Source organism: Nerophis lumbriciformis, linkage group LG08, assembly GCF_033978685.3.
Source record: "Nerophis lumbriciformis linkage group LG08, RoL_Nlum_v2.1, whole genome shotgun sequence".
NCBI classification, from domain to species: Eukaryota; Metazoa; Chordata; class Actinopteri; order Syngnathiformes; family Syngnathidae; genus Nerophis; species Nerophis lumbriciformis.
In genome coordinates, this window is record NC_084555.2 from 10,177,190 (window position 1) to 10,203,335 (window position 26,146).

General features: G+C 39.6%; 1 protein-coding gene across 3 annotated transcripts in view; it reads left to right on the forward strand.

The window, feature by feature from the left end:
- luzp1 (leucine zipper protein 1) overlaps positions 1 to 26,146 on the forward strand; it is a 108,968-nt gene that overhangs the window by 40,183 nt on the left and 42,639 nt on the right. For 2 of the 3 annotated variants that reach the window (XM_061968214.2, XM_061968213.2), the window contains exon 2: positions 19,869 to 19,926. The exons of the other annotated variant lie outside the window; for it this stretch is intronic. The gene's annotated coding sequence lies outside the window, so the exon portion shown is untranslated. The remainder of the gene's footprint in view (positions 1 to 19,868; positions 19,927 to 26,146) is intronic. 3 annotated transcript variants of the gene reach the window in all.

Genomic DNA, 26,146 nt, shown 5'->3' on the forward strand with positions numbered 1-26,146 from the left:
GACGTCATCGCTCCAAGAGCGAATAATAGAAAGGCGTTTAATTCGCCAAAATTCACCCATTTAGAGTTCGGAAATCGGTTAAAAAAAATATATGGTCTTTTTTCTACCACATCAAGGTATATATTGACGCTTACATAGGTCTGGTGATAATGTTCCCCTTTAACAAAAAACTACCAAGTCAACCAGTGAAGATCATAAAGGGGCGACAATGCTGGAGGAGAAGGACTTTCGGGTGAGGAGTTCAGAGAGAGCAGGCTAATACAAGCGTGTGTTATAATAAGGACAGTTGGGTTTACAAAGTGTATTAAAGGGGAACCGCACTTTTTTGGGGGGAATTTTGCCCATCGTTCACAATCATTATGTGACACAAGAACACACGTCTTTCTTTTTATGAGGATTTTAAAGATGATAAAAAATGCTTGGAACACACAGCTAATGGCAGTCATCGTAGCCTTCAAAGCCCTCGAAAACAACTTCAAAACCCTCCATCAAGTCTATATATAATGTAGTAACAGACACATTCATAATATGTACAATATTTACCATATTTTGGTAATTTTAATCATTTCTGGAACTAATTCTTCAGCGCATTTATTTCTGTTTCGATAGTGGCGCACGTCTGACTTCTGGCAACAACTTGCGTACCTACAAAACGCTTGTGTGTTGTAATCATGACAGATTCGGTAACAAACAACAAAGACGACTATTTTTGGACAAATGAGGATTCACAACCATCAGCTTTTAGAATCTGATTTTGTGGAGGATGAACTGCTGCTTCTAGAAGCCAGCACAAAGGAAGCGTGAAAAGTTCGAGCAGACGGAAGCCGATAAAGTGAGGTGGAAGTGAATCGAAGCTGCAAAATGTGGAACTTGAAGACAAGCTATTTCGACATAAATGGCGTACTTACCCATAATTAACTACAAAAAACATTCCTAGCCAGCTGGATCAAACAGACAGACAACTGTGGATTGGGTGAGTCACACTTTCTTAATCATGATACACACAGCACGTCATGCGTATACAAACAAAACATGGAATGTGGGCTATATACTTTACAGATACTGTAATGTAATTGTTTCTCAGTCAGTACAGATACGTGTTTTATCGCACTGTTGTGCGTTACATACTCAAACATGTTTTGTGCTGACGTAGAAGCTAGAAGTTAGCTTCTACGGCTAATATCGTAGCACGTCGATGTGTTAGTACGCTAGAAAAAGAGGTCCTCAGTGCTCGCTCTTACAATAACCATGTCACTACAGTTTGGTTACTATACAGGTTACGGAACGTAAATGAAGTATTGTTGACGTTTTTGAATGCATTTTTAAAGTGATTTAGAGGTTGAATTGATTGCTCGCCTCTCAAGAACGAACCAATTTTTAAATGTTAGAAAGCCAATAAATAAATAAATACTTTTTGTCTTTTTGTTTTATCATATTCTGAACGACAGGCAAAATTCCAGAAAAAGTGCAGTTCCCCTTTAAAAGCACGACAAGACTTATAAATGATAAATGATAAATGGGTTGTACTTGTATAGCGCGTTTCTACCTTCAAGGTACTCAAAGCGCTTTGACACTACTTCCACATTTTACCCATTCACACACACATTCACACACTGATGGAGGGAGCTGCCATGCAAGGCGCTAACCAACACCCATCAGGAGCAAGGGTGAAGTGTCTTGCTCAGGACACAACGGACATGACGAGGTTGGTACTAGGTGGGGATTGAACCAGGGACCCTCGGGTTGCGCACGGCCACTCTTCCACTGCGCCACTTAGTCCCCAACATGTAGAATTATTTTGTTTGGGAACACGATTCTGCGGACAAACAAACTAGTTTATCTGTGCAATGTTTGTACGTGCAATAACTGAGACTGTATGGAAAAACCAGGAAATATGTTGTCAAACCGAATCCTACGCAAAGTGAGGCGTACGAAAACCGAGGTACCCTTATTATGATTTTTAACCTTTACAGACGTTAAAAGGTGCCAACCCTGATATTACATAACATAGTTTGACAAATGGTTTGCAGGTAGTTGTCATCTGTGTTAATTTCTAAGATTCAACTAGTAACAAATGAACGACACGGCAAATGTTTCTTATTTGATCCTCAATCGCTGCCTATTTGTTTAGTTTTGTCCATACATGCATTCGTCCTTTCCTCTTTTTGTCTTGAGGTGTGTACGGCACTAAAGAATGCTGCTAAGTTGATGCTTTATCTCTCCTGGCGTGTGAGCCGCATCTGCACTCCTCGCAGCCATACCAAGCATTTCAAACACAATTGACATTAAAAAGAAACAATAGCAGCCTATCATTTCTGCTCTGCCAGTTAAAGAATGCCTCGCACTTTCGCACGGGCAGGGTCCAGCGCGCCGACAACAGCAACAACACAAGGAAGTGCTTGGCAGCCGAACTTTGAAACTGCAGAGAAATAACATAGCACCCAAAAATAAGTGGTTGCTTTTTTATAGGCATAGACCTGGAATATAAAGCAATAGCGCTCATTTTTATCTCATTAATATTGCCATATAAAGTTGTGAAAGTATGTCATTTTTACTTATTATTTTAGCATTAGCAATGGTTGCACAATTCAATACCTTCCTGCTTTGTTTACCTAGTGTCTGGGGGAAAAAAGTAAGCTCGATTTATGATGCTAACGAATCCAGTCTGATGATGATAACAGTTTGGGTGGGACAGCGGTTGGTGATAACATATTTAGTTTGTTATCATTAACTGTAACTGGTGATAGTTTCTTTTTTTCGTTTAAAAAAAGCAACTACATTGGTAAAGACACAATGCTTAACTTTTTAAACTCGTCTTTTGGTACTGTAACACTCAGATGGGTGCCAAAAACTGACAGTCTACCTATTGGTACACTTTCACTTTTGACAAAATTTACAGTACAGACTGATTTGCTAATCAGATAATATGGATTCTTTGACCACCTATGGGGAAAATTTGCTGGGCTGTTTGCAACTTGCTTACAGTTACGTTGTTCAAAACAAAAAATATAACACAATTGGCGATCTAATGTTACCTTTAGTGATTTAACAGAACACATTTGTAAAACTGTCTATAATTAAGTTTGTGTAATACAAATTTTTACGGGCCCGTATAAAATGATTGGTGTTTACAACGGTCACTTACCCTGTCACGTCAACATGTACGTGCAGGCATCGCGTGCACACATAAAAAAAACAGTCTAAGTGAAGCAACGAACAATTTGCAGTCATATTGTTGTTTATGATAGAATATACAGTACAGGCCAAAAGTTTGGACACATCTTCTCATTTAATGCATTTTCTTTATTTTAATGACTAATTACATTATAGATTGACACTCAAGGCACCAAAACTATGAATGAACATATGTGGAGTTATGTACTTAACAAAAAAAGGTGAAATAACTGAAAACATGTTTTGTATTCTAGTTTATTAAAAATAGCCACCCTTTGCTCTGATTACTGCTTTGCACACTCTTGGCATTCTCTCGATGAGCTTCAAGAGAATGGTTTTCACTTCACAGGTGTCATAGTTTTGATGCCTTCAGTGACAATCTACAATGTAAATAGTCATGAAAATAAAGAAAACCCATTGAAATGAGAAGATGTGTCCAAACTTTTGGCCTGTACTGTACATTCAATGATAGCTAACGCTAGCTATTCAAATTGCTATTATTAGCTAACAACACCCAAAGCTGATGCATGTGTTATGTACGTATGTAGTTACATCATTACGTCCTAGAAGCCGTATGAGGGCGGGATATAACGCCTAAAATACATTGGAAAGTTAGCACCCTCTCGACATCTGTGTAAATGTTGCAAGCAGCCCTTTTAATTCAAGGTGCAGTTTACAGCAAGGTCTAAATTAAAATCATTGTAATAAAAAAATATGACGCCACCATTGGCTAGCAAATTTATGTTGTCAATATTGGTTTAAGACAGGGGTCGCCAACTCGTCGATCGCGATCGTTGATCTTTGGAAAATATTCGGAAAAAAATACTGTATTAATATGACATCAGTGAAAACCCCACCTGGAGAATGACAAACCGACCCGCCATCAGGCAAGCATTTTAACCCCTGAAGTTGGCTGAACACACTCTCACGCCTCTGTTTCTCTCTCTTCAGCCTCGCATCCAGCGGCTCTCGACACCGCGGTCAAACTCCACCGAGCACGGCTACACACAATACCTGCTCGTCGGTATAGCTCGGTTGGTTGAGTGGCCATGCCAGCAACTTGAGGGTTGCAGGTTCGATCCCCGCTTCTGCCATCCTAGTCACTGCCGTTGTGTCCTTGGGCAAGACACTGTACCCACCTGCTCCCAGTGCCACCCACACTGGTTTAAATGTAACTTAGATATTGGGTTTCACTGTGTAAAGCGCTTTGAGTCACTAGAGAAAAGTGCTATATAAATATAATTCTCTTCACTTCACTTCACAAACGCGTTGCATGGCGTGCTCAAAAATTATCGGGCTGCAACAATGCATTAAGGTTGTTTGTTGCAACGCATCGGACATTTACTAGCATCCAACATCAAACAACTCTTCCCTCAACTACGACCATGGTCGCTTGCCTGCGACGAGAAGCTTACAAGCCAAATACTAGATTCTGTGAACATTGCTCCAAAGTAGAGAGATTATGTTGAGTAATTGTGAATACAAAAGTAAACATTACATGTGCAAAGGGGGGCTAGAGCCTATCCCAGCTGCACTTGGGTGGAAGGCAGCGTACACTCAGGACAATTCGCCACCTCATTATATATATATTTATATATAAGGGCTGCACGATTATGGCCAAAATTATAGTCAGGATTATTTTTATCAATATTGAAATCACGATTATTAATCGCGATTATTTACTATGTTATGTAAAACATATTTTTATTGCCCTTTCTATTTTAAACAAACAGTATGTTAACTGGCCGTTCATTTCAAAATGAAATTTAATTAAAAATAGTTAATCAGTTGTAAAATAAAATTTACAGAAGACGAAGGGCTAATTAAAAATAAATGTCATTGCAGACTGCGATCATAAAGTGCTAACAAGTGAAAAAGTAAGATACATACTACAAAGAACACACTGTACTGCTCACAGTATATATAGGACTATTTTTTACCGCTTGTGTCTTTGCTAAATAAAACGTCATTTCATCTGATATTTATGCTTGTCTTTGAGAGGTGGATGGATATGGTGTCCCTCGGTGCACGGTTGATGTTAAGGTAGTCTTTACGTCGGGGATTTGCGCCGGTGGCGGGCGGACCGGTCTGTGAGCAACCAAAACTCTATTAGGATTATTAGCATAGAGGACGGTGAGGCATGCGGTTGTGTTCCGACGTTAAAATGTGGGTCACTCTACGGGACAGAAGGGAACCAATGTAATATTGCATTTATTTTTGCAAATATTTTCGGGAGCTACAGTCGATCAGCTGATCAAGTGTCAGTCACTCTCTCACACACTCTTACTCCCTCTCACATAAGTCCACTGTCTTTTGGTCGCCCCCTGGTGGTTGGCTGACTGTCTGTTGCGAAAGTACTTCAATTGATATGCAGGGGAGCATGCTTTTTAAATGTTGATATCGCAAGTGATCATGATTAAAATGTGATTAATTGTGCAGCCCTAATATATATATATATATATATATATATATATATATATATATATATATATATATATATATATATATATATATATGTATATATATATATACCGTATTTTCCACACCATAAGGCGCCCTGGGTTAAAAGCCGCGCCTTCAATGAACGGCATATTTCAAAACTTTGTCCACCTATAAGCCGCCCGGTGTTGTAAGCCGCATCTAACTGCGCTAAAGGAATGTCAAAAAAACAGTCAGATAGGTCAGTCAAACTTTAATAATATATTAAAAACCAGCGTTCTAACAACTCTGTTCACTCCCAAAATGTACGCAAATGTGCAATCACAAACATACGTATATCAACATGGACAGAGCTGCGTGAAAAAAGCCACCCGGCCTCTTCGCGTAAACTTAAACTTACCTTAACCACTCGCTCATCTTTTCTTCATCCATCCCTTCGAGTTAGCTTTTTATGATGACGCCGGCTGGAAAGGTCTCTTTTGGCAAGGTCTTCCTTTTGAATATCACCATGGGTGGAAGTTTCTGGCCATTAGCATGGCAAGCTAGAACCACAGTGAAGGATGACTTCTCATTCCCTGTGGTGCGAATATTCACCGTACGTGCTCCCGTTGTATCCACGGTGCGTTTCACAGGAATATCAGTTGCTGTGAAATAGTAATCCGTGTGTGGATGGAGAGATTGCGTCTTTTCATGAACCGGATCCCTGACGCTTAGTAGGAGCCATTTTGTGGTCTTTACAGATGTAAACACACAAAGGAAATGAAACGTACGGTGATATCCGCGCGCTTTTTCTTCTTCTACGCGAGCGGGTGGTTGCTTACAGTAGAAGAAGAAGCGCTTCCTGTTCTATGGGGGCGGGTGCTTACCTTGGCGGTTGCTTGCGTAGAAGAAGAAGCGCTTCCTGTTCTACCGGGAAAAAAGATGGCGGCTGTTTACCGAAGTTGCGAGATCGAAACTTTATGAAAATGAATCTTAATATTTATCCATATATAAAGCGCACCGGGTTAAAAGGCGCACTGTCAGCTTTTGAGAAAATTTGTGGTTTTTAGGTGCGGCTAATAGTGCGGAAAATACGGTATATATATAGGGCAGCACGGTGGAAGAGGGGTTAGTGCATCTGCCTCACAATACAAAGGTCCTGAGTAGTCCTGGGTTCAATCCCGGGCTCGGGATCTTTCTGTGTGGAGTTTGCATGTTCTCCCCATGACTGCGTGGGTTCCCTCCGGGTACTCCGGCTTCCTCCCACTTCCAAAGACATGCCCCTGGGATAGGTTGATTGGTAACACTAAATTGGCCCTAGTGTGTGAATGTGAGTGTGAATGTTGTCTGTCTATCTGTGTTGGCCCTGCGATGAGGTGGCGACTTGTCCAGGGTGTACCCCGCCTTCCGCCCGAATGCAGCTGAGATAGGCCCCCGCGACCCCGAAGGGAATAAGCGGTAGAAAATGGATGGATAGATGGATGGATATATATATATATATATATATATATATATATATATATATATATAAATGGGTTGTACTTGTATAGCGCTTTTCTACCTTCAAGGTACTCAAAGCGCTTTGACACTACTTCCACATTATATATATATATAGGGGTGTAACGGTACGTGTACTTGTATTGAACCGTTTCCGTACGGGTGTTTCAGTTCGGTTCGGAGGTGTACCGAACGAGTTTCCACATGGACATATTAAGTAGCGTACCGCACGTTGTGTAAACAATGCACACCGAGGCACAACACACGGCATGCTAGCAGCGACTGGGCTACGATAGACTGACCATATGTCCTCTTTTCACCGGACATGTCCTCTTTTGCGGGGCTGTCCGAGCAGAGTTTCTTAAATGCCTCAAATGTCCGGCATTTTGAGTTACGGTTGCGTGTATTTTCAATGTACGTTCAGGGTTAAGAGGGGGTTAAAAACAAAACAAATTGTGCGCGCAGCAGCATGAGGGAGGGGCAGAGACAGAGAGAGAGAGAGAGAGTTATGATAAACGCGCATGCGTCGCCAGGCTCTGCTTTTAATCGATAGATTTATCAGATTAAATTTTTTATTATCTATAGCAGGGGTGTCAAAAGTGTGCCCCGGAGGCCATTTGCGGCCCACAGCTAATGTTTTAAAAGGCCCACGGCACATTCTAAAAATACAATTAAAATAAACAAAAACATAACAAAAGTGAAATAAAAAAGCTTAAAGGTTAAATGTAATTTAGAAAAAGTTGTAATGTTGACTAATAAAACAAAGTTGTTGTTTTTTTCTTTTAAACTGTCATTGCTCAAAACATAATATTGAATGAAAATCAATGTTATTATGAATTATTGACCTATCCAAGGTTCCGATTACTTCACATCAAATATTCCACTAAGAAAAATATTTTTGATGAAGATTTTGCAAATTTGGTAAATAAATAACCAAAACATTTATATTTTGTTGTTTTTTTACTGTACCGAAAATGAACCGAACCGTGACCTCTAAACCGAGGTACGTACCGAACCAAAATTTTTGTGTACCGTTACACCCCTAATATATATATATATATATATATATATAATCTCAGTGACACTAGGCCACTGAGTTCAATATATATATATATATGTATATATGTATATATGTATATATGTATGTGTATGTATATATATATATATATATATATATGTATTGAACTCAGTGGCCTAGTGTCACTGAGTTCAATATATGTATGTATAGAGTGTCCGCCTTGACATCGGTAGGTCGGGAGTTCAAACATTGGCCGAGTCATACCAAACACTATAAAAATGGGACCCATTACCTCCCTGCTTGGCACTCAGCATCAAGGGTTGGAATTGGGGGTTAAATCACCAAAAATGATTCCCGGGCGTGGCCACCGCTGCTGCTCACTGCTCCCCTCACCTCCCAGGGGGTGATCAAGGGTGATGGGTCAAATGTAGAGAATAATTTCACCACACCTAGTGTGTGTGTGACAATCATTGGTACTTTAACATTAACTTTATATATATATATATATATATATATATATATATATATATATATATATATATATATATATATATATATATATATATATATATATATAGTATAGCAGGTGTGCACTGCACTCTCTAAAAGCCCTAGATGTTATTGTCACATATGCATGTACAGTAGATGGCAGTATTGTCCTGTTTAAGAGTGTCACAACATTGCTGTATACGGCAGACGAACTGCTATACGGTAGACGAAAACGTGACTGCTGTTGTTGTGTGTTGTTGCCGCGCTGGGAGGACGTTAATGAAACTGCCTAACAATAAACCCACATAAGAAACCAAGAACTCGCCCTCGATCATTCTACAGTTATAATGTGATTGGGCAGGCACGCTGTTTATATTGTGGGAAAGCGGACATGAGAACAGGCTGGCCGCTGTCGACATGTCACTCAGGTCCGCATGGAGCTGGAGGGGGCGTGGCCTCCAGCTCCGCCTGAATTTCGGGAGATTTTTGGGAGAAAATTTGTCCCGGGAGGTTTTCGGGAGAGGCGCTGAATTTCGGGAGTCTCCTGGAAAATCCGGGAGGGTTGGCAAGTATGGGTTGAAGTAGCACGTCATTCAAGATAACGGACAAGTGGTTTATCCAATCACATACAATGATTTTTTTTACAAGGCCCCCCCTTCTGAAATACATCTCCTATTGAGAACTCCCAGATCAATGTTTGGAGCTCAGCGAACGACAAAGACCTGGCAAGAGTCAGGTTAACATAAACCCATATACTGGTAAAACATAGTTGACGCAGGGTTGATCTTGCTTTGGTTTTTGGCTGAGACCATGGATCTTGGGCTCAGAAAGGTTGGGGACCACTGTTTAAGAGAACAGATTCAACAAATGAATGTGTTCTAAACATTGCAGTTCTAAAGGTGCGGTTTTGGCTTGCTAATTGCACATTACTCCACCGGTACACATTGGGGACGTAGACAAAACATGTACAACAGAAAGAGAAAGTAAAGTTGCTTTTGAGTGGTCTTCAGCAACAAGAAGATGATACAGTTGCTACATTCCTGTTGAGTTACGGTAAATCGTACACTTTTCCAAACGCTGCTTCTTTTTTAAAGTGTTCTTATTGTGCGGGTGTAGTCAGGCTGCACATAGCTGACAATGTTGGACCAGGATAATGTTTGAAGCTCGTTTGAATGCCAGCTCCCTAGAGGCAGCCACTGCAAACTGCACCTTAACTTTTCTTTTATTAAATAGTATTTAAACGAGTTGGTTAGATTTCTCTCTCTCTCTAAATGCTCTGTTTGAAAGACACAAACTAGTTGAGATGGAATAAACAGTGCCTCTGCTGGTCGGAGGCAAGTAGTGAAGTAGTGCGCTCCGTTTTGTGTATCATTCTTAAAGTATGCTTAATTTATAGATAGCAAAAAAACATGTTAAATCGGCATGGTTCATATTGCAGATTTGACCATAAGCTCCTCACATTTTGCCAGTTTAGCCCATTAAGGGATTTCTATGCAAAGAAGGGATATTCCCTCCTTGTCATGTACTGTGTTCGCGCATACATAATAGTTTCCATGTAGCCGGGCTGTGAGTGTGTGAAACCCTTGGCTGGTATTTGTTAAACAGGGAAAGCTTGAGGGCTGTAAGTCATTAGATATAAGGACAGGTTCTGCAGGTTCACAGTCAAGTTTGAAAAGGGGAATGGTTTTCTCTCTGACAGCTTGTAGTCGCTCCACCTCGCTACTGTGTCGGAATGCAAATAGCAGCAAAAGGAGGAATGCTGTCGAGCACATTTCCTCCTTGTGTCTGCTACTTTCTGGACCTTCCTGTCTCTCGTCGTCGTCCTCCTCCCCCCCCTTCTGTGCTTGCCCACTCTCACACTATGTCCCGCCCTCGTCCTCTTCTCTCGCAAGGCATCCTGTCCGCAGTGTTTGACATTCCTTTCCTCCTGAAGCAGACAAAACAACCCCAGACCTCTTCGAGCTGCAACCCCCAGTGCTCACAATATCACACACACACACACACGCACACACACACACACACACACACACACAGACACATTCTCTCCTTGCCGTTAATCACTCAGGAAATGGGTTCCCATACAAACAGGGCCCGCCTGGCCAGTAGAACCCCAGATGGAGTTTCAGGCCTTGAACGCTTCTCCAGCGGAGGAACTTGACCACAATCCGTCTTGTACCCTTTTCTGCGGTCTCTCTCGTTTCCTCTTTTGTTATACCCTATGGTATGCTAGTGTCCCTGTGGATGTTTCCTCTTGTACGCTCCATTTGAATCCAAATATTTTGTTGTAAAACATAAGCTTTCCTGCTGTGTTCTGTTTCAGTCCAATGTTGGTTAAAACAACTTTTTTGCGTGGTGTATAACATTTTTAAACCTACAGTGTTCACATTCATCTCTGTTACACCCTTTATTCCAAGATTTAGTTCTTGTAATTATCTATTAAAGTGGTGTAGTGTACGGGAGGAACAATTGACAGCCCCTGAACCGTTGTGTAACTGTTTGATAACCGTTTCATACAATTGGATGACTGTGATCTCTTACAGTTGAAGTTCTGACTATTCTGTTGATGTTTCCATTCATCCAGATCATTGTTTCCTCTAATTCAATCCATCGCTACTGGACTGATCAATTTGTCTAAGAAGACGGTTCTGCTTGGGTGAGAGGCGAAACAAAAGTTATTCTAAGACAATTTGGACAGTCCAGTTGTGATCAATTGAATACCCTGAGAAAATTTTTTACTATCTTCTCAGTTACCGTATGCACATTTTTATGTGGTGAAAAGTGTTCCTTGACTACGGACCTTTTTTTTACAAAGTTTCTGCAAAATCAGTCATTGGCGACGTAAAGAGACATAAGGCACAAATAATAAGGAAAGCATGTTGCTTTGTTGTTAGCCTTGTTTTTAGCTTTGGCTCTCCATGTCTACATAGGGCGTGTCTTCTTCCTGATTTGTCACTTCAATACAATGAAGGAGCAACGACACCAAGTGTGAGAAGAGAAGTTGTAGCCAATGGGTACAGAAATAACCAGGAGAACTCAAGGCAATTGGTGTTGCTGCCAGTTATATTACTAATAACCAGAAGAAGAGACAATACACCACAAAGTCAAGAGTGCCAAGTGCATGAAGATAAGCATGACTTTGTTCAAAATAATCTTAGAGTAATTTCTTGCCTTTTGTTTTTCTCACGCATCAGCGTCATGTCAGGATAAGCACGAGGAATAAATCTTTACAAGCATGTACAGACATGTTTAGAATATCACAGTTATAGTGCATGTCAAAGCAGACATCAGAACAAAACGTCCGCTATTAGGCCCAGCCAGCACTTGTTTTGTAATTTTTTTGTTTTAAAATGTTTTGAAACTATTAACATTTTTTACCATTTACATTTTTATCTCCAGCTGACGTCATGTTGTCCTTGTTAAAGCAGCAACCTAGTTGAGAATGCATCTATGGATGTACTGATATGAACATGTCATATCACGGTTATCGTGACCAAAGTTATCATGTTATCTTTATTATACTTATACACGCACTGAAATCTTTTGACCAAATTATTTTTGTATTTTAACAACTGAAATAACGAGACACACTGTTAGAAAACCCACTCTTGCATGTTTTGTGTTACTTATGCTTCAGTGTTTTATTCTTAGAATTGTATCTGCTTTAACAACTAAGCTTTTTTTAAATATTGGTTTGTATTGTAACACTTTAAGATTTATTTAAATGAAAAGTGTGTAACGAATAAGATCAATTATTTCTGGTGGGCGACAGCCGTTGCGGCATCCTGCTCTGTTCAGCAGTCATTGAACGCACCGTGGGCGCCTTTGTGTCACATTCCTCCAAGTATATATTGATCACTCTGTTCTCTGAGAGCACAGCTTGTTGGTTCAATGTGCACAATTGAATAGCTTAGTTCACAGGTGTCTAACGCAACCAGATCTGGCCCTCCACATCATTGTATATGGCTGTCAAACACCACACTTGGCCAGTAAGAATAATCTACCATTTATGGTGAAAACGATTAAAGTGAAGATAAAAAAAACACCCATAGGACTCCACCTTTTTGACTATGTATCTGTCAGTGAATCCAGTCTTCAGAGCCCCCAAAAACTACTCGAAAATATCACTAAGGCTATTAGACTACATCTATTATTTTAAGTAGCACACCGATACTGCAAAGCTGTAGTAGTGTGCTTTGATTATCATACGTTATGGAAGTTATTTTTCTGTCAGCAATATTAAAGACATTATTATTATGAGTTTTATTTGACAAATCAATCAGATAGTGTTATGATGCGACTTCAGTGTGAACTCTCCAGCAAATTATTCCCCAAAATAGAAGGTTACAAAATAAATAGGAGATAACTTAGCAGAAACGGGTAAAAAATAATTTTTGAGGAACTCACGTCAATCAATGTTCCACCACTGATCGCCAACACGCTTTTCAGAGCAAACATCGAGGCAAATGTCCCCAAAACTGGATGGGAGACATCTTCTTTCATAATCTTCTCCGCGGTTCAGAAAATGTTGACTTTGATTGTACAAAATCCTTGAAATTGCCACAAATGGGCCAGTACTGAGACGACGAGAATTGAAGCATGTCTACTCTCGAGTTTACTTCTGTAAATGTCATGACGTGCGTCGTCATTACGTCATGTCTGTACTCTGGTCAGTCTGGATACGTTTTTTTTGTAATGTGAATGACTACATAAAAAGATCAGGTTTGACAAAAGAAAATCTGAATTAGACATCCCACTCTGCTGTGTTGTGAATGCACTAAAGGTAGCCTTAATGCTGCTGCTGTCTGGCCCGACCTTGCTAAGGTAACTGTGAAAACGTGCACTGGATTTTCAATATAGTAATGCGGGCGTTACTGATGGAACGGATTGGATTAGATAATGACAAAGGGAAAAAAGGTCTTTAAATGATTTATAATTACAGTGAATAATGACAGCTTATATTGTTATTTATTTAAACTCATATTCCTGCATATGTATATTACATTTTTTTGTAAAAAAAAAAAAATATATATATATATATATATATATATATATATATACAGTCGTGGTCAAAAGTTTACATACTCTTGTAAAGAACATAATGTCATGGCTGTCTTGAGTTTCCAATAATTTCTACAACTCTTATTTTTTTGTGATTGGAGCACATACTTGTTGGTCACAAAAAATATTCATGAAGTTTGGTTCTTTTAAGAATTTATTATGGGTCTACTGAAAATGTGACCAAATCTGCTGGGTGAAAAGTATACATACAGCAATGTTAATATTTGGTTACATGCCCCTTGGCAAGTTTCTCTGCAATAAGGGGCTTTTGGTAGCCATCCACAAGCTTCTGGCAAGCTTCTGGTTGAAATTTTGACCACTCCTCTTGACAAAATTGGTGCAGTTCAGCTAAATTTGTTGGTTTTCTGAAATTGACTTGTTTCTTTAGCAATGTCCACACGTTTAAGTCAGGACTTTGGGAAGGCCGTTCCAAAACCTTAATTCTAGATGGATTTAGCCATTTCTTTACCACTTTTGACGTGTGTTTGGGGTCATTGTCCTGTTGGAACACCCAACTGCGCCCAAGACCCAACCTCCGGGCTGATGACTTAAGTTTGTCCTGAAGAATTTGGAGGTAATCCTCCTTTTTAATTGTCCAATTTACTCTCTGTAAAGCACCAGTTCCATTGGCAGCAAAACAGGCCCAGAGCATAATACTACCACCACCATGCTTGACGGTAGGTTGGTGTTCCTGGGATTAAAGGACTCACCTTTTCTCCTCCAAACATATTGCTGGGTATTGTGGCCTAACAGCTCAATTTTTGTTTCATGTGACATCACATGGACAAAGATAAGACCTTCTGGAGGAAAGTTCTGTTGTCAGATGAAACAAAAATTGAGCTGTTTGGCCACAATACCTAGCAATATGTTTGGAGTAGAAATAGGGAGGCCTTTAATCCCAGGAACACCATTCCTGCCGTCAAGCATGGTGGTGGTAGTATTATGCTCTTGGCCTGTTTTGCTGCCAATGGAACTGGTGCTTTACAGAGAGTAAATGGGACAATGAAAAAGGAGGATTACCTCCAAATTCTCCAGGACAACCTAAAATCATCACATCAGTGACCTCTTGATGAGCTTCAAGAGGTATTCACCTGAAATGGTTTTCACTTCACAGGTGTGCTTGAAGCTCATCGAGAGAATGCCAGGAGTGTGCAAAGGGGGGCTATTTTAAAGAAACTAGAATATAAAACATGTTTTCGGTTATTTCACCTTTTTTTTGTTAAGTACATAACTCCACATGTGTTCATTCATAGTTGTGATGCCTTCAGTGACAATCTACAATGTAAATAGTCATGAAAATGAAGATAACTCATTGAATCAGGAGAAGGTGTGTCCAAACTATGTACTCGAAATAGTCCAAAAAAAGTAGATGTCCTCCGTACACTTGATCATGCATGGGCACAGGCGTGAAGGGTAGAAGTTTCATATATGAAATGAGATCCTTCCTCTCGCCATTTATTAATGATATTTTTAACTTCATATTCTCTACTGCTCGCTCGTGTTACCATATCTGCGTTATTGTGTAGAAATGTGGGGAAATAATTAGAACATACGCACGACATACACTAAGTGCGTTACAAAAGAAAGCGATTAGAATAATACATAATGTTGGATATAGAGAACCTACAAACCCTTTATTTATGGAACCTACATAGAAGAGAAATATAACCTTAGAGGAAAATGTAATTTAAAACATCTGTGTCCATGTACAACACTTGAGACTTTTAGCATATCAGTATGTGGAATTAAATTATGGAATGGATTAAGTAAAGAAATCAAACAATGTACTAATATGACTCAAGAAGTTGTTCAAACTACAAGTGTTTACTAAGTACAAAGAAGAAAAATGTTGATGAAAAATCTTGAACTGTATTGAACGTTGTATATAATTAATCTCGTTATGAGAATCAGAGTTGATTTAAAGACTTGTAAAGAGAATTGCTGCATTTGGAAATTCACTATAGAACAGTGGTTGTTAACCTTGTTGGAGGTACCGATCCCCACCAGTTTCATATGCGCTTTCACCGAACCCTTCTTTAGTGAAAAATAAAACTTTGTTTTTTTTTCAAATCCAAGACAAAGTTCTATGTTTTTTTTTACTGGTGCACAAAATGAACCGTGCATGGATATCACCTTGTTCAAAGAACAAAACCTACACAGTCCATGAACTCACAACAAATTACACACCTGCAAATCGGATGGAAAATTAGAAGGAACATTGTTTGGGGGTATCCATAATACGCCGATAGGGAGAAGTTTTTATTACACAATGAGTCGGGTGTGGCTTAACGGCGGAGGCTCCACCGAACCCCTGAGGCCGACTCACCGAACCCAGGTTAAGAACCACTGCTATAGAATGTAAACTGTGTTACAAGATGAGAACAGGAAGTGAACATATGTATTAGAAATTGATATGTAGTAGAAAAAGGGTAGGATTAAAATAAGCCTTACGTCTTCCTACTCCGTTTCGGACATGTTGTAAAGAGAAATGAGAATGTGTAAGCTATATGATAAGGGCTGGGCGATATGGACCAAAACTGACACCGCGGTATTTTTAGTTTGAATACCGGTATCCGATATACACCAGTATATTAAAAAATAGGTTCAAAGTGCTTAAGATTGCCTCAGTGTTTTATTGCTCGATAACCAGTGTTGAGAGCACTCAGATTATTTTTGTTGTAAGTAGTAACGTAATGTGTTTATTCTTTAAAAAATAATAGGTTAGTCATTACTATGTCAGAGCAATTTTCGTTCATTTTGTTTATGAATGTTAGGTTCATATCCTCACGCTCGGGATAGATGGAGCTTCACCACACTCACTGCGGAGAAAGCCGCTAGCTGTTAAGTTTAAAGCTACTTTTCAGCCACGCAGCCACAACACTACAGTAGCTTATTCCACACATGCTATGGATAGAGGCACTTTTAAACCGAGTTGTAGTTAAATATTTGACACACCGAGCAAGCAGGTATTAAGTATAATACCGGCATATCGCGCAGCCCTATATATGATGTATAGTTAGATTGTTATTCTTTGGTCAGTGGTCAACAAAATAAACAAACAGTTTTACATTCATAACGTGACAATTTTACAGATCGACAGGGTTTATTTAGGCTGAGGTTATGCACTTATTTCTATAAACAATCTCAAATACAAGATGAGCTTTGTCATGTCTGTAATCATGTTTTGTTTTAGTCATGTTTTGTTTTGTTTAGTTATTGGACTCTTTAGTTTCTGGCTTTTCACTCCCTTGTCTTGTTTCCATGGTTACCCATTAGTTTCACCTGTTCCACGTTTGGACTCATTATGCACTCTTGTTTGTCACCATAGCAACCCATTAGTTTTCACCTGTCATTTTACGCACCTGTTTTGAGTCACGCACCTGTTTTCACTAATCATGTCTGTAGTATTTAAGTTCATTGTTTTCAGTTTGTCTGTCTGGCGACATCCCACATTTATGCTCTGCACATTCCTGACACTTGTTTTCATGTCCATCTTTCATGCTGCTACTTTAGTCCAAGCCAAGTAAGTTTTTGTTTATTAATGCTATAGTCTTTTGGTTTCATAGTTTGTTCTCCGCCACTGTGCGCGCTTTTCGTTTGTACTTTTTTTGTAGTTATAGTGTTAAAATAAATCATGTACTCCCCTTCACGCCACGTATGGTCCAAATCTTTTGCACCTCGGGAGAACAAACCACGCCATAGTCCTCGTCCTGACAGCTTCATAGAAATATGAAATTTCCTTTACACAACATATTATAAATACACAACTTGTACACAACATAAACACTGTTCAAATATATACACAGTAAAGACATAGACAAACAGTTGTGAAATATCCCTGTACATGTGTTGGTTAAACATTTGTACCAATAATATACTATATATATATGTATATGTATCACATGTAAATATATGCATGTTCTAAATAAATTGATACCACACCATACCATACTTTGCACCATAAATGTAAACAGATTAACTCAAAATATTCCACAATAAAAGCCCACTGTGCATTTGCTCATACACATACACAGGCATGCAACATACAGCAGACGCGTCATTAGATCAATGTCATTTGTCTTCCTGACAGTTATCATTCATGGTACCCTTATTATCCGTCACCTTGTGTATTAGAAATAGACAAAATGACTCAAAAATAATCCACAAAAGTTAAAGCCCACAGTACGCGTGCTCATGTATGACCACAGGCTTGCTGTGTATATGTCATCCAAGAAATTAGATCCTTCCTCCCGCCATTTATCAATGATATCTGCCACCTTGCGCAATAAAATTAAAGAACGACTCAAAATACTCCATAAATTCAAAGCCCATTGTACTTTCGCTCATACACATGGACAGGCATGCAAAATACAGCAAATGCGTCATTAAATCAATGTGATTTGTCCTACTGGCAGTTATTGTTCATGGTAACCGTCACCTTGTACAATAGAAATAAACAAAATGACTCAAAATATTCCACAAAATTCCATGGCTGTGGTGTGCTTTCTCGTGCATGAGTACAGGTGTGCAACGTAGATATGTAGTATAATCAATGCACTCCTAATACATCCCTCTGCAACCTCAAAATAATCTACAAATTCAAATCAGTTCATAGGTCGACCAATACAATATACACAGGCATGCAACTTAGATAGTAGAGGTGGGAATCTTTGGTCACTTCACAATTCGATTACAATGACCATTTAGGAGCTACGATTCGATTAAAAATCGATTATCAATGCATCTTTTAATTTATATATATTGATTCAGTTTTACATTTCTTTTCGTTTCACTAAATAAGCGTTTATTACTTGCAACTTTTAAAGACAGTGCATTTGTAATAAACAGTTGAATGAATTCCCACATTTATCAAATTAATGGAAATGTGTGCAAAACTGGAACATTAGAGCACCGAAATAACAGAGCTGGTCAGATCTCTCAGTGAGGTGGCTCGCTGCAGTCAGCCAAATTGTAGAACTGTCTGCATTACTCTATTTACAATAAATAAATTGATTATCAACTATTGACGTTTACTAATCGATTTCATAATCGTGGCGAAGTTGGTCGAGTGGCCGTGCCAGCAATCGCAGGGTTGCTGGTTACTGGGGTTCAATCCCCACCTTCTACCATCCTAGTCACGTCCGTTGTGTCCTTGGGCAAGACACTTCACCCCTTGCTCCTGATGGCTGCTGGTTAGCGCCTTGAATGGCAGCTCCCGTCATCAGTGTGTGAATGTGTGTGTGAATGGGTGAATGTGGAAATACTGTCAAAGCGCTTTGAGTACCTTGAAGGTAGAAAAGCGCTATACAATTATAACCCATTTATCATTTATGTCCGGATTGTAATGCATCTAAAAATCGATTATTTCCCCCACCTCTAATAGATAGTGTCATAAAATCAATGTGAACGTTTTCCCACCTGTCATCATTATTGATAACCGTCACTTCGCCCAATAGAAATGAGCAGAGCTACTCAGGATAAGCTATTTCGTAAAGTCATGCAGCGCTGCGTTATGAAGTGATGACACATTGTTAAGCATAGGCCGGTCGTTGCTACACAGACCATCCACTTTGCACCTTGGCGGAGGTCCGCGTTCCACGGACTGACTTTCTGGTTGCTCATTTTTCCGCCAAATTCGCCAGTCGCCGCAAAGTTTAACAGTGTTATAATTTTGTATTTGACTCCTGCAGCTTTTCCCCCTTCATCTTCCTCATTTCCCTCCTCCTCCTCCTTTCCTCCAGCACTCATCCTTTTAATTCAATCCAGACTCCTGTCTTAAGTCTGGATTCTCTGTGCTTAGCCAAACATATGGAATGCTACTGTAGTGGAATGCTTCTGCGTTGTCTCTGTATGTGTGTGTGCGTGTGCGCGTGCGTTTTGATGCACTTGAGAGCTCCGTGGGTTGATGATGATGATTATGATAATAGTGTGTGTACATGTAGACGTGTGTGTGTGCGTGTGTGCATGTCAGCGCCTCCCCAGAAAAGTGAATAGGGGCCTTGTGTTGCCGTGGCCCAACATGGCTTGTCTGCTCATGCATGAGTCCATTGCAAAGTCCACAAACAGTTTGCTCACTCTCTGGATGCTAGTTTGACTTCCCATGGCCCCCACTCCCCCTCCCCCACTGTTAGCGCTGTCATCAAAACGCTGGCGAAAGGCGACGTATTTGAATCACCGGCTAACCACATGTTTGTTTGTGCGTTTGCAATCACAGGATGGAGACTTTGGGAAGAGGAGGTGAACATGTCAGAAATGAAGGATGTGTCTGAAACGTAAGTGTACTTTGTGCTCTTGTTTCAAGCATGTGCACTTAATTAACGCCAGGCAAATACTTCCCTGTTCAGTTTAGTGTGCAGTTACAATAGCCTCAAATGGGCTCGGCCGCACACTGATATTTTTGCCTGGTTAAATGCAAAAAACTGGAGATGGTCCGATCAAGGATTTATGCTGTTGAGTTCGATATTGATCATCCATGAGGGAGATTAGCTCCATACCAATACCAATCACATGTACTAACTGTGAATTTTTCTGTTTATTTATGGTGAGTACTATTGACAGTTTAAATATATCCACACAATATTTAAACTCGTTCCTTATTCTCCTTTATGATTTACAATTGGGGGCATCCCGGTGACACAGGGGTTAGTGTGTGTGCCTCACAGTAAGAAGGTCCTGGGTTCGATCTGTGTTGGCCCTGCGATGAGGTGGCGACTTGTCCAGGGTGTACCCCGCCTTCCGCCTGAATGCAGCTGGGATAGAGTCCAGCACCCCTGCAACACCGAGAGGGACAAGCGGTAGAAATGGATGGATGTACTTATAATTTTTGAGCTAAACAAAGTCAATACTACACAGTAACTAAACAAATGCAAAAACTACTCTTTATTACGCATTTAATTCATTTGGGTTTTGTCTTCGAACATCAACAAAAAAAGATTTTAGGAAAATAAAAGTATTGATCTAATTACTATAGTGTCGACCATATTCTGATATGGCCGACACCAGTGGTTTATGGATCGATTTGACCTTCTTACGTGTGGTGCACTTCTGGCTGCAACATTCCTGACAGATCAACAGTTACTAACTGTTATTGTTACGGCTACTCTTGCGTTCAAAAAGTTCGAAAAACTAAACATAAAGTAATGCAGAGTAGTCCTGAGGAGGAGGTGTTTGACTCACTAAATTCCTTAATAAGCACTCGCGGAGATATGTTGAGATTCCAAATGATCATAATTTATTTTCACAAACAAAACATATTCCCTGCGGTTGACTTTCAAAATAATCAAAATAACTTATTTAGCTTGGCTTCAAAATAATTTAGCGTGGCTTCAAAATAATTTAGCGTGGCTTCAAAATATTTTAGCGATAAACAAACTGTTTCACTCCTCACTCCTTCAACATGATAGACAGACAAAGAAAATCTAAAACATCCAATAATTCATCAACATCATTATTGACATCATTTGATTTTATTGTCAAAACAATTAATAAATAAATAATATAGATAGTCTCCAACAGTTATATTATCCTCTCTCTAACTTTTATTATTGTATTTAATTTCATGTTGTTAACTGCTTACTTTCAGCTGTAAAGCTCTTCAATCTACAATCTTCAAGCTAAGCAAGCTAACAGCTAACTTAACATGCATGCTCCTGCTTGCTCTCGGCGTATAACATGTTAAGCACCGTCCTATTACTGTACTTGATAATGATACTTAAGATATTAAGAAATGCATTTTTTTTGCTTTCATGGAGGTGATTGTTATTAACTTAGGGGATACGGAGATTAGGGTTGACTCGATACCAATATTTTAGTAACCGTATCGGTCCCAAAATGTATTTTATACTTATACTTTTCAAAATGAAGGGCATCACAAAAATGTCGGCACATCCCTAGCAAAAACAGGTTTTCATAAAATATAATCGTCTAAACATTTTTTTCTCTATGACTTTGCAACATACTTGCCAACCTTCAGACCTCCGAATTCGGGAGATAGGGGTGTTGGGGGCGGGGTTGGGGGGGGGCGGGATTGAGGTGCAGGCAGCATACCCCTTCCCCTTCGAGCTGTCCTGGATGAAATGAAATTCTTTTTTCCAATCATTTTGGAACTTGCAAGCGTATTTCTTCTTCTTACTCGTCGTCGCCATGTCTCTTCTTCGTTCTTCTGCTTCGTCTCCTTCTTGTTGTGTGTGCAGTTGTGCACTGAGCTCCAAAAGCCGTAGATGTTATTGTAGCGTCCCGGAAGAGTTAGTGCTGCAAGGGATTCTGGGTATTTGTTCTGGTGTGTTTATGTTGTGTTACTGTGCGGATGTTCTCCCGAAATGTGTTTTTCATTCTTGTTTGGTGTGGGTTGACAGTGTGGTGCATATAACAGTGTTAAAGTTGTTTATGCGGCCACCCTCAGTGTGACCTGTATGGCTGTTGACCAAGTATGCCTTGCATTAAGTTGTGAGTGCGTGTGTTTGTGCGCTTGAAATTAACGTTCTAATTAAACCAGTTAAAAGATCATACAACGTGTCAGAATTTCTTGACCCGTCCAACGCTACATTATTATGTGACTTGGCCCGCACGCTGTTTATATGGAGGAAAAGCGGACGCCTGGCCAGCATGCGGCTGTTAAGGGGTGAAGGTTTCAGGTGAGAGAAAAAGCTAAAGGCAGTGCCTTTAAGGCACGCCCCCAATATTGTTGTCCGGGTGGAAATAGGGAGAAATTCGGGAGAATGGTTGCCCCGGGAGATTTTCGGGAGGGACACTGAAATTCGGGAGTCTCCCGGGAAAATCGGGAGGGTTGGCAAGTATGCTTTGCAATGATGCATTCATTTAAAAAGGCCCTATTATGCAAAACCAACTTTTCTTACGTATTGATACTAGCTGTTGTGTATTTGGGATCTGAATACTGTAAGTCTCGAGAATTGGAAATCTAACTATGAGGGCATTGCGAAAATATTTATTAAACAATTTTGCCTTCCTTCATAATTCCCGGAAACGAGCCATTTGGAATTTGACCCATTTGCGATGTTTTTGCTATTGGTGGCGTTTTTGCTATTTGTAACGTTAGCGGATTATCCATATATGGTAGAAATTTACCCATAGCGCCATTGTAGTCTAACGTTGTAGTCAATAAGTTCCCTTATTTTTCGCTTTTCTCTTGTTGTGCGGCAGATTGGCTCGTACATACACATACATCCTCTGCTGTTACATGTACGAGCAACACTGTTGAAGTGGAAACACGTAAATAAGACCGCCCACAAAACAGGGCACCCTGAAGAGACAGTCAGAAAGCGGCTTGAAAAGGTCTTTTTAAACATAATCTATGCAACATTTTGACCAAAGAACCACCATTACATGTTATGTAGACCATAAGGCAGTGTTTTAAATGTCGAAAAAAAATCTTGATATGACCCCTTTTAGGAATTAACTGATAATCCATGAACAGATAACTAACACAAATACTTTAATTACATGTAAGTAAGAATCAGTTTTGTTATTTTATTAATATCATTCTAAATACATTTTAGAAAGAGCTTTTTTCAAAGGATTGCATCGAATTCTTTCCATAACTAACATTGCAATACCTCACTCGATTACATTATCAAAAGCTACATGATTATTTATATAATATAAATATTGGCTTGTAATTCATTGTAAGTATTAGTAGTCATTGTGTTGCTTATTTAAGAATTAACTGATCATTTATGCGCAAATAACTGATACATAAAAATACATTCATTAAAAAAAGTGTTTTACTAAAATAATGATTTTAAACATATGTCAACATTTTGAGGCTTATTTTGTTAGGAGAATCGCATGGATTTTTAAAATGTAGTCCTAAAATTGCAATGCCACTCATTGTGCATCTAATAAATGAAAACATATTATTATTGTAATAAATAAACATATTTGTTGCGTTCCTAATAATGTTGCACCTTTTTTTACTTCAATAATTTAATCAATATTTATGTTATCGATTCCAACATTTTCCATTTTATTTGCAATAAATGCAATCTTTACATGTGAATGATTTACATTTTGATACATTTTGTGTGGGGTAGATGCGAATAAAAGTGTTGATTGAGGAATTAAATCATTTTTGTCATTCAAGCTACGTCTTTGAATGGCACCCATTTGCTTTCTCATCCGTTGTACGTCTTTCTCTGATCTGTCATTTTATAACCACATACTGGCTTTGACCTCCTTTGCCCCACCTAACCCCCTTTTTCCTCTTCATCCTCCTCCTCGGCTGCTCTGTGTTTCCTCTTTGGTCTTTGTGAATGTGCTTCCTGTCGGGCACAAACGCCGGCGCCAAGCTTCCTTCCCTGTGGCCTCAAGGAGTGGCACGGCACTTTTTTTTTTTACTGTATTTTAACATCGGTTCTGCATTCCCTCTCATGTCTTTCCATGAGAGGCGGACACAGGTGTCCCAATACTTTTCTCCAAATCTCTTCTTGATGTACGTCATCATCACCACCCACCCCCTCGTTTGCTGCATTCCTGCTGCAGTGATCCACTCAGGCAGCGAGCAACCTCCTCTGCATTCTGTGGGGTAGCTTCCCTCTTTTACTCTCGTCTCATTGTTTGCATCTTTTCATTTTTGGCATCTGTGCAGACCTGTAGCCGCAGTAAGCATCTAAAGCCCAAGTGAAGATGGGAAAGCAGGCAGGAGTTGTTGACAGTGCTAGTAATACAAGCATGTGGAGGACAAGATCTTGTTGTTTGACTACATTTCCTAATTACCAGTAACAAAGGAAAGAGCAATGGCTTAAGTACTATTATTAATGGTATGGGAGAAACTCTCCCTGAATGTTCTTAAGTCCTGTTTTCATGCCAGTGTTGTATTGAGCACAGTATCCGTAGCAAAGCTAAATATCCTTCTGAGAGCCAGCTTCCCCTGCAGTGGGCTTTTGGGGACACGCATAACAGGGCGAGTTCTTTCCAAAATTTAGATAGACTCCAAACAAATGCACTACATTATATTTTCTTCCATATCCTCTTGAGAGCCAGGAGGATATTTGTGTCAGGCCCTCTGTGTATGCTTCAGTGCATCTATATGATAACTTAAAGGGGAACTGCATTTTTGGGGGAATTGTGCCTATTGTTCACAATCATTATGAGAGACAAGACCGATGTATTTTTTTTTTGATGAATTCTAACTCTTAAAAAAAAAGTCAGCTTACAAGGGAGTCAATGGGAGGTCCTCTATTGCGCCCATAGAGCCCTCTAAATAACCATCCAAAAACTGCCAACAAAACTTGAATTACTTTTTGTGGCCTGAATATTAACTAAGTATTAGTGATTTTGTTATTATAAGCGCTGACACAGACAAACTATTTTTAGTGGTGCCTTGATCACAGAGGTCATGACAGTTTACCGTAGGTCATAAATCATGTCTCTCACGGTCTCATCTTGATAGTAGAAGGATGAGGACATAATCCAATAAATTGGTAAACTTTTGCATCCAATTTAAACCCTGAAATGGCGAGAGAGACACGAAAAGTCGCTTAGTTCAACTCCCCCTTTTCCTTGCGAGGATTATGAGTCATTCTTCATCTAAACAGTAACATATCCACACCCCATCTACTGGCATCCCAGTGACAAGAGTCATTCAAATAACTATAACATATAGAACATGCTATACGTTTACCAAGCAATCTGTCACTCCTAATCGCTAAATCCCATGAAATCTTATACGTCTAGTCTCTTACGTGAATGAGCTAAATAATATTATTTGATATTTTACGGTAATGTGTTAATAATTTCACACATAAGTCGCTCCTGAGTATAAGTCGCACCGGCCAAACTATGAAAAAAAACTGCGACTTATAGTCCGAAAAATACGGTAAAACCTTAATGGCGGTGTTTAGATGTTTTTAAGCACTCCCAAAGGTTCCATTGTAAGCAGACTTTTGATTGCATTTATTTACTGGTTAGAATGCAGAAAAAATTGAAAAACATATGTGTGCTTGTCTTGCACAAGGATTGTGAATAATCGACAAAATTCCCTCAAAAATGCAATTCCATTTAAATCAGGAAGCACCATACTCACCCCGATATAAGACGACTGACCCTTTTTTTAGAGATTGAAGATCATGTTTTAGCCACCGATCAGTATCGAACAATTTTCGTGAATATGTGATCGCTGTTGCCCATTGATGCCTTTAAATGCTGATCACAAATACTGATTCCCTCTAGCTGACGCCGTTTATTCTTGGTCCCCCGGCTGACAAGCGGCTAGCAGCTGATAATTTGTCTGAATCTGTTTCAAATGTGACTGCAGTCTAAACAGCAATGCGACCTGTTTGCGACTTTATGTTGTTTGTGAGCGAGCTTTGTCGTTCCTGTGCACAGCACGATCATTTTCCTTTTTGCAATTCTCTTCTTCCTCCACCTGCAGTCGTTTGTCAGCATCTGCCTACTTCCTCTACACAACAGCCACGGCACAAACCCACTAACACGCTGATCTGTGGTGTTCATGATTTCTTGCGTAGTAGCGACTTC